Here is a 9572-nt window from a genome sequence, read left to right on the forward strand (position 1 = left end):
ACTCAAGTACTTTTACACTTCTCAGTGCGTCATCAGGAGGTATGCAGTGTTGTAAGAATAGCCACAGAAGAAACGAAGGGACGTTTTCTCTGGGTAGGGTAGCGTGGGTGGCACCAGCCACAGCTTCTCTCAAGAGTATGAGAGGTACCAATCTGTTCTCCTCTCACCCACCCACCCTCAACGCCCCTTTCCATATGGGGCAGGCTGGACGAGGGCCTTCAAGTTTACAGAAAGCGAAAAAAAAACTAGATGTAATAGCTATCCCTAAGCTGCTTCTAATCGCTGCCAACAAGTCAACTGACATAAAAGATTACATTGCAATAGTGGATAATACACACACAGCATGCTATTATGAGTATACCTTCTAATTAACGAAAGAAACGAATGCGTTCATTTACCATACATCATGGGAGGTTCTAGAATGTTCCAGGAAATACTCGGAAGAATCTTATCATATATTCCTAAATACTACCTACCAATATCCTACCAAAATACTTTGTAAGACATAATAACTACACGATATACCCTGTGGTTGTTTTGCAAGGTTCCCAAATGACGCTCTTTCCCTGCGGTTGTTTTGCAAGGTTCCCAATTGGCGTTCTTCCCATGCGGTTGATTTGCAAGGTTCCCAAGTGGCGTTCTTCCCCTGCGGTTGTTTTGCAAGGTTCCCAAGTGACGTTCTTCCCCTGCGGTTGTTTTGCAAGGTTCCCAAGTGACGTTCTTCCCCTGCGGTTGTTTTGCAAGGTTCCCAAGTGACGTTCTTCCCCTGCGGTTGTTTTGCAAGGTTTTGCAAGGTTCCCAAGTGCCGTTCTTCCCCTGCGGTTGTTTTGCAAGGTTCCCAAGTGTCGTTCTTCCCCTGCGGTTGTTTTGCAAGGTTCCCAAGTGACGTTTTGCAAGGTTCCCAAGTCTTCAAGTGGCGTTCTTCCCCTGCGGTTGTTTTGCAAGGTTCCCAAGTGACGTTCTTCCCCTGCGGTTGTTTTGCAAGGTTCCCAAGTGACGTTCTTCCCTGCGGTTGTTTTGCAAGGTTCCCAAGTGACGTTCTTCCCCTGCGGTTGTTTTGCAAGGTTCCCAAGTGACGTTCTTCCCCTGCGGTTGTTTTGCAAGGTTCCCAAGTGGCGTTCTTCCCCTGCGGTTGTTTTGCAAGGTTCCCAAGTGACGTTCTTCCCCTGCGGTTGTTTTGCAAGGTTCCCAAGTGACGCTCTTTCCCTGCGGTTGTTTTGCAAGGTTCCCAAGTGACGTTCTTCCCCTGCGGTTGTTTTACAAGGTTCCCAAGTGGCGTTCTTCCCCTGCGGTTGTTTTGCAAGGTTCCCAAGTGACGTTCTTCCCCTGCGGTTGCTTTGCAAGGTTCCCAAGTGGCGTTCTTCCCCTGCGGTTGTTTTGCAAGGTTCCCAAGTGACGTTCTTCCCCTGCGGTTGCTTTGCAAGGTTCCCAAGTGGCGTTCTTCCCCTGCGGTTGTTTTGCAAGGTTCCCAAGTGACGCTCTTTCCCTGCGGTTGTTTTGCAAGGTTCCCAAGTGGCGTTCTTCCCCTGCGGTTGATTTGCAAGGTTCCCAAGTGACGTTCTTCCCCTGCGGTTGTTTTGCAAGGTTTCCAAGTGACGTTCTTCCCCTGCGTTTGTTTTGCAAGGTTCCCAAGTGACGTTCTTCCCCTGCGGTTGTTTTGCAAGGTTCCCAAGTGACGTTCTTCCCCTGCGGTTGTTTTGCAAGGTTCCCAAGTGACGTACTTCCCCTGCGGTTGTTTTGCAAGGTTCCCAAGTGACGTTCTTCCCCTGCGGTTGTTTTGCAAGGTTCCCAAGTGACATTCTTCCCCTGCAGTTGTTTTGCAAGGTTCCCAAGTGACGTTCTTCCCCTGCGGTTGTTTTGCAAGGTTCCCAAGTGACGTACTTCCCCTGCGGTTGTTTTGCAAGGTTCCCAAGTGACGTTCTTCCCCTGCGGTTGTTTTGCAAGGTTCCCAAGTGACGTTCTTCCCCTGCGGTTGTTTTGCAAGGTTCCCAAGTGACGCTCGTTGTTTTGCAAGGTTCCCAAGTGACGCTCGTTGTTTTGGAAGGTTCCCAAGTGACGCTCTTCCCTTACGGTTGTTTTGCAAGGTTCCCAAGTGACGCTCGTTGTTTTGCAAGGTTCCCAAGTGACGCTCTTCCCTTACGGTTGTTTTGCAAGGTTCCCAAGTGACGCTCGTTGTTCTGCAAGGTTCCCAAGTGACGCTCTTCCCCTGCAGTTGTTTTGGAAGGTTCCCATGTGACGCACGTTGTTCTCCTCCACTCAGCTACAACTGCCTCAAGAGCTGCGCAGCCTGGCTACATCAGTGGGCCTCAGGCATGGTTTCAAGCTATTTTATTCCCCTCCTGTACGTTCTGACCTCACAAGCGATTTTTATATAAATGCACCACGCAGAAAAAAGCGAGTAAATAGAAAAAAAATCGCAGTCAGCAGGATTCGAACCCACTACAGGAAGATCGGTAAGGTTCCCATATGATGTTCTTCCCCACTCAGCCACAAATATTGGGTATCCTATGAAAATATGGTATATTCTATGAATATTTTAATATAGATTTTGGATAATCTATGAAAATCTAGAGTAAGTTATGAAGAATTTAATGAAAATATGAGATATTGATTATTTTTAAATGAAAATGTTGATTAATCTATTTAGAATTTAATGAAAAATATAGGATTTTATGGGTAATTCTATAGAAATTTATTGAAAAAATACAGAATTTTATATCTCTTCTATTGAAAATATAGGATTTTAATGTGGGATTTTATGTATCTATGGAGATTTTTATAAAAATAAGTGGAGTGAAATGAATATTTTAATGAAAATGTGGGATAATCTTTGAATATTTAATGAAAATAATGGGTAATCTATGGATACCTTTCTGCTTTGTATTGGACTGATGAAGACACTGTGGCGAAACGTTTCCTTAATAAATATTCCCATAGGTCGCATAAATATCTCAATCTTCAACTTGTCGGGTTTCAGACCATTTATCACATGGTGTTATGTGGATCTTGTAAGTGTATGAATGCGTAAAAGTGTGTAAGTGTATACAAGTGTTTAGAAATGTGTGCATAAATGTGAGTGTATATGAGTGAAAATGTGTGTACAAGTGTATACAAGCGCACAAGTGTGTGTATAGGAGTGTATGTGTGGGTGTGTATAAATGTATTTAAAGAGTAACTAAGAGGAACTGTCTTAGTTGTGTCTTGTAGAGGAGGAAGAGGGAGGGGGGGGGGGGATGTTGGGTGTTGAGTGGGATTTTAGACGTCGAGGAGGTGGGGGGAGGGAGTGTGTGTTGGGTGTTGAGTGGGACCAGGCTCACTGAAACAAGTGCAACCATAATAGACCACATATAGACCAATATACTAGCCCCCCTTAAATCAGCCACTACCCAACCTTCCTCTTGACAAACATTAGTAAACCACCACTTGAATACAACAAAGTTTCATTTAGACTCCATGACGAGGCCTCAACAAGGAAGTTCACAGCTGACCTAGAGACTGTTGACTGGCCTACAGAATTCTCCAAGGCCAATGGTATTGATGACTGGACAGACATTTTTCTTAACAAATTACTTAGACTATACAACAAACATTGTCCTATAAAAACGAAACAGATCACAAACAAACAGCTTGGTTGCCCATGGCTAACCAGCACCATTCTGAAATCCATTGATAAGAAACACCAATATGAAAAGCAATATAGACAGGGCTTAATACACAAAGATATTCTTAAACAATATTCATCAGTTCTCACCAAATTAATAAAAAAAGCCAAACAACTATACTACTCCAGTAGATTCACTGACACAAGAGGAGATATAAAAAAGACCTGGAAAACACTTTCCCAGATTCTAGGGACCCACAAACTGAAAAAAACAAGAATATTGTTCTAACTAAACCTCATGAAACACCACTGCATCCCAATGACACAGCTAACAAGATAAACGACTTCTCAACCATAGGATCTAATCTCGCCAATAAAATCCCACGTACCAATGCCCATGCCGGGGACTACCTAGATGGGAATTTCCCAAATTCCTTCTATCTTCCACCAACTGAGCCCACAGAAGTCATCGAGATTATAAAGTCACTTAAAAATAACTCGGGGAATCTGTCTCATGTCCCACCATTATTGTACAAGCGAGCGGCCCATGTCCTCTCACATGCTATCTCATTACTTTTTATCAAGTCACTAGAAACTAGCACCTTCCCGAAACTACTCAAGACGGCAAGGGTTACACCAATACATAAAGGTGGTGACCTACAGATTTAAACAACTATAGGCCAATATCAAACTTACCATTGCTATCCAAAATCTTTGAGAAACTCGTGCACAGGAGACTATATTCATTTATAACGGCACAAAACTTACTCAACCCCTGCCAATTCGAATTCAGGAAAAATAAAAGCACTAACGATGCAATCATAAAAATGCTAGATCTGCTTTACACAGCATTGGAAAATAAGGAATATCCACTAGGAATTTTTATTGACCTAAGAAAAGCTTTTGACAAGTAGACCACGGCATCCTACTCCACAAACTTGACCATTATGGTATAAGAGGCCATGCGCTTGCATATTTCAAATCTTACCTTACTAATAGGTATCAGTATGTCACCATTAAAGACACAGCATCAACAACACGGCCACTTGATACTGGAGTTCCACAGGGAAGTGTCCTTGGTCCCCTGCTCTTCCTCATATACATCAATGATCTTCCAAACGTATCTCAACACCTGAACCCCATTCTCTTTACTGACGACACGACTTATGTCATCTCTCACCCTAATCTTGCCACCCTCAACACCATTGTTAACGAGGAGCTGATCAAAATATCGACTTGGATGACAGCCAATAAACTTACGCTTAACACTGACAAAACCTACTACATTATGTTTGGTAGCAGAGCAGGAGATGCGCAAATTAACATTAAGATCGACAACACTCTAATTGCCAGACATAATGAGGGCAAATTCCTAGGCCTATACCTCGACAACAACCTGAATTTCAGCACCCATATCCAACACATAACCAAAAAAGTATCCAAAACGGTTGGGATCCTCTCCAAGATACGATACTACGTGCCGCAAACTGCCCTTCTCACACTATACCATTCACTTATATATATCCATACCTCACCTATGTTATCTGTGCTTGGGGTTCAACTGCAGCAACACACCTAAAGCCAATAATAACCCAACAAAAAGCCGCAGTAAGAATAATCACTAAATCCCATCCCTGGCAACACACCCCCCCCCACTCTTCATAGATCTAAACTTACTCCCTGTTCAGTACATCCACACTTACTACTGTGCAATCTACATCTACAGGACCTTAAATTCCAATATTAACCTTGACCTAAAACGCTTTCTTGATAGTTGTGACAGAACCCACAGGCACAACACCAGACACAAACATCTCTATGACATTCCCCGTGTCCGACTAAACCTTTACAAAAATTCAATGTATGTCAAAGGCCCTAAAATCTGGAACACCTTACCTGAAAACTCTAGAACTGCAGACACATTCATCACCTTCAAAACTACCATCAGAAAACATCTTATCTCCCTGATGCACCCTGTCAACTAATTACACGAATACCACCTGGTGGTTCACACTTACACTCACTCACCCATTTGACCATAAACAGAAATATCAATCTCAATCTTAAAATAATGAATCTTAACTAGTCATAAATTGGCCTGTGATACTCCAATACTGAAACTATGTATAGTGCCAAAACAAAAGCATTCACATTGCTAAACTCACAAACTAGTATTTAGTCACTTAGCCATAATACCAACTTAGCTCATAATTTTGTAATATTTTAAACTTAAGATTTAATCTAAGTCTGCCCGAAATGCCTAGCCATGCTAGGCGTTCTAGTGGTGCACTCTGTAATTATTATTTTACTACATGTAAACCACACAATAACCAAATTCTGTAAACTCAGCATTGTAATACTTATAGAGAATAAAGTTTGAATTTGAATTTGAATTTGAGGAGGAAGGGGGGGGTGTGTGTGTTGGGTGTTGAGTGGGACCTTAGACGTCGAGGAGGGAGGGGGGGAGTGTGTGTTGGGTGTTGAGTGGGACCTTAGACGTCGAGGAGGAAGGGGGGGGGAGTGTGTGTTGGGTGTTGAGTGGGACCTTAGACGTCGAGGAGGAAGGGGGGGGGGGAGTGTGTGTTGGGTGTTGAGTGAGACCTTAGACGTCGAGGAGGAAGGGGGGGGGAGTGTGTGTTGGGTGTTGAGTGGGACCTTAGACGTCGAGGAGGAAGGGGGGGGGGGAGTGTGTGTTGGGTGTTGAGTGGGACCTTAGACGTCGAGGAGGAAGGGGGGGAGTGTGTGTTGGGTGTTGAGTGGGACCTTAGACGTCGAGGAGGAAGGGGGGGGAGTGTGTGTTGGGTGTTGAGTGGGACCTTAGACGTCGAGGAGGAAGGGGGGGAGTGTGTGTTGGGTGTTGAGTGAGACCTTAGACGTCGAGGAGGAAGGGGGGGGGGGAGTGTGTGTTGGGTGTTGAGTGGGACCTTAGACGTCGAGGAGGAAGGGGGGGGAGTGTGTGTTGGGTGTTGAGTGGGACCTTAGACGTCGAGGAGGAAGGGGGGGGAGTGTGTGTTGGGTGTTGAGTGAGACCTTAGACGTCGAGGAGGAAGGGGGGGGGGGAGTGTGTGTTGGGTGTTGAGTGGGACCTTAGACGTCGAGGAGGAAGGGGGGGGGAGTGTGTGTTGGGTGTTGAGTGGGACCTTAGACGTCGAGGAGGAAGGGGGGGGGAGTGTGTGTTGGGTGTTGAGTGGGACCTTAGACGTCGAGGAGGAAGGGGGGGAGTGTGTGTTGGGTGTTGAGTGAGACCTTAGACGTCGAGGAGGAAGGGGGGGGGGGAGTGTGTGTTGGGTGTTGAGTGAGACCTTAGACGTCGAGGAGGAAGGGGGGGGGGAGTGTGTGTTGGGTGTTGAGTGGGACCTTAGACGTCGAGGAGGAAGGGGGGGGGGAGTGTGTGTTGGGTGTTGAGTGAGACCTTAGACGTCGAGGAGGAAGGGGGGGGGGGGAGTGTGTGTTGGGTGTTGAGTGGGACCTTAGACGTCGAGGAGGAAGGGGGGGGGAGTGTGTGTTGGGTGTTGAGTGGGACCTTAGACGTCGAGGAGGAAGGGGGGGGGAGTGTGTGTTGGGTGTTGAGTGGGACCTTAGACGTCGAGGAGGAAGGGGGGGGAGTGTGTGTTGGGTGTTGAGTGAGACCTTAGACGTCGAGGAGGAAGGGGGGGAGTGTGTGTTGGGTGTTGAGTGAGACCTTAGACGTCGAGGAGGAAGGGGGGGAGTGTGTGTTGGGTGTTGAGTGAGACCTTAGACGTCGAGGAGGAAGGGGGGGGGGGGAGTGTGTGTTGGGTGTTGAGTGGGACCTTAGACGTCGAGGAGGAAGGGGGGGGGGGAGTGTGTGTTGGGTGTTGAGTGGGACCTTAGACGTCGAGGAGGAAGGGGGGGGGGGGAGTGTGTGTTGGGTGTTGAGTGGGACCTTAGACGTCAAGGAGGAAGGGGGGGGGGGAGTGTGTGTTGGGTGTTGAGTGGGACCTTAGACGTCGAGGAGGAAGGGGGGGGGGGGAGTGTGTGTTGGGTGTTGAGTGGGACCTTAGACGTCGAGGAGGAAGGGGGGGGGGGAGTGTGTGTTGGGTGTTGAGTGGGACCTTAGACGTCGAGGAGGAAGGGGGGGGGGGAGTGTGTGTTGGGTGTTGAGTGGGACCTTAGACGTCGAGGAGGAAGGGGGGGAGTGTGTGTTGGGTGTTGAGTGGGACCTTAGACGTCGAGGAGGAAGGGGGGGGGGAGTGTGTGTTGGGTGTTGAGTGGGACCTTAGACGTCGAGGAGGAAGGGGGGGGGGAGTGTGTGTTGGGTGTTGAGTGGGACCTTAGACGTCAAGGAGGAAGGGGGGGGAGTGTGTGTTGGGTGTTTAGTGGGACCTTAGACGTCGAGGAGGAAGGGGGGGGGGGAGTGTGTGTTGGGTGTTGAGTGGGACCTTAGACGTCAAGGAGGAAGGGGGGGGAGTGTGTGTTGGGTGTTGAGTGGGACCTTAGACGTCTTATGTAATAACTAGTAAGGTCTAAAATAATCTTGTTCTAAAGAAAATGTGATGGATAATATGTCTTATGAGAGTTGTTTCTCACTAAATATTCTCATGAATGTTTAGTGTCGTGAGTGATAATGAGAAGGTCTCTAACATGGCCATGCTGTCATGAGTGATAATGAGAGGGTCTCTAACATGGCCATGCTGTCATGAGTGATAATAAGAGGGTCTCTAACATGGCCATGCTGTCATGAGTGATAATGAGAGGGTCTCTAACATGGCCATGCTGTCATGAGTGATAATAAGAGGGTCTCTAACATGGCCATGCTGTCATGAGTGATAATGAGAGGGTCTCTAACATGGCCATGCTGTCATGAGTGATAATGAGAGGGTCTCTAACATGGCCATGATGTCATGAGTGATACTGAGACGATCTCTAACATGGCCATGATGTCATGAGTGATAATGAGAGGGTCTCTAACATGGCCATGTCATGAGTGATAATGAGAGGGGTCTCTAACATGGCCATGTCATGAGTGGTAATGAGAGGGTCTCTTACATGGCCATGCTGTCATGAGTGATAATGAGAGGGTCTCTAACATGGCCATGTCATGAGTGGTAATGAGAGGGTCTCTAACATGGCCATGATGTCATGAGTGATAATGAGAGGGTCTCTAACATGGCCATGCTGTCATGAGTGATAATGAGAAGGTCTCTAACATGGCCATGCTGTCATGAGTGATAATGAGAGGGTCTCTAACATGGCCATGCCATGAGTGGTAATGAGAGGGTCTCTTACATGGCCATGCTGTCATGAGTGATACTGAGACTGTCTCTATGAAGAAAGGTTAAGAGAAATCAGTCTGACGACACTGGAGGACAGGAGGGTCAGGGGTGACATGATAACTACATACAAAATACTGCGTGGAATAGATGAGGTGGACAGAGACACGATGTTCCAGAGATGGGACAGAAACAAGGGGTCACAATTGGAAGTCGAAGACTCAGATGAGCCGAAGGGATGTTAGGAAGTAATTCTTCAGCCACAGAATTGTTAGGAAGTGGAATAGTCTGGCAAGTGATGTAGTGGAGGCAGGAACCATACATAGTTTTAAGACGAGGCATGGTAAAGCTCATGGAGCAGGGAGAGGGAGGACCCAGTAGCGGCCAGTGAAGAGGCGGGGCTAGAAGCTGAGTCTCGACCCCTGCAACCACAATTAGGTGAGTACAATTAGGCGAGTACAATTAGGTGAGTGCCCTGTTATGGAAACAGCAGGTATTGTGCTACACCATAGTGGGGGTGAGGGAGTGAAGCAAGATCATGGGGAGGTGATCTGGAGTTTACCTGGAGAGAGTTCCGGGGGTCAACGCCCCCGCGGCCCGGTCTGTGACCAGGCCTCCTGGTGGATCAGAGCCTGATCAACCAGGCTGTTGCTGCTGGCTGCACGCAAACCAACGTACGAGCCACAGCCCGGCTGATCCGGAACTGACTTTAGGTGCTTGTCCAGTGCCAGCTTGAAGAC

The sequence above is a fragment of the Cherax quadricarinatus genome, chromosome 23 (assembly GCF_038502225.1).
Source record: "Cherax quadricarinatus isolate ZL_2023a chromosome 23, ASM3850222v1, whole genome shotgun sequence".
NCBI classification, from domain to species: domain Eukaryota; kingdom Metazoa; phylum Arthropoda; class Malacostraca; order Decapoda; family Parastacidae; genus Cherax; species Cherax quadricarinatus.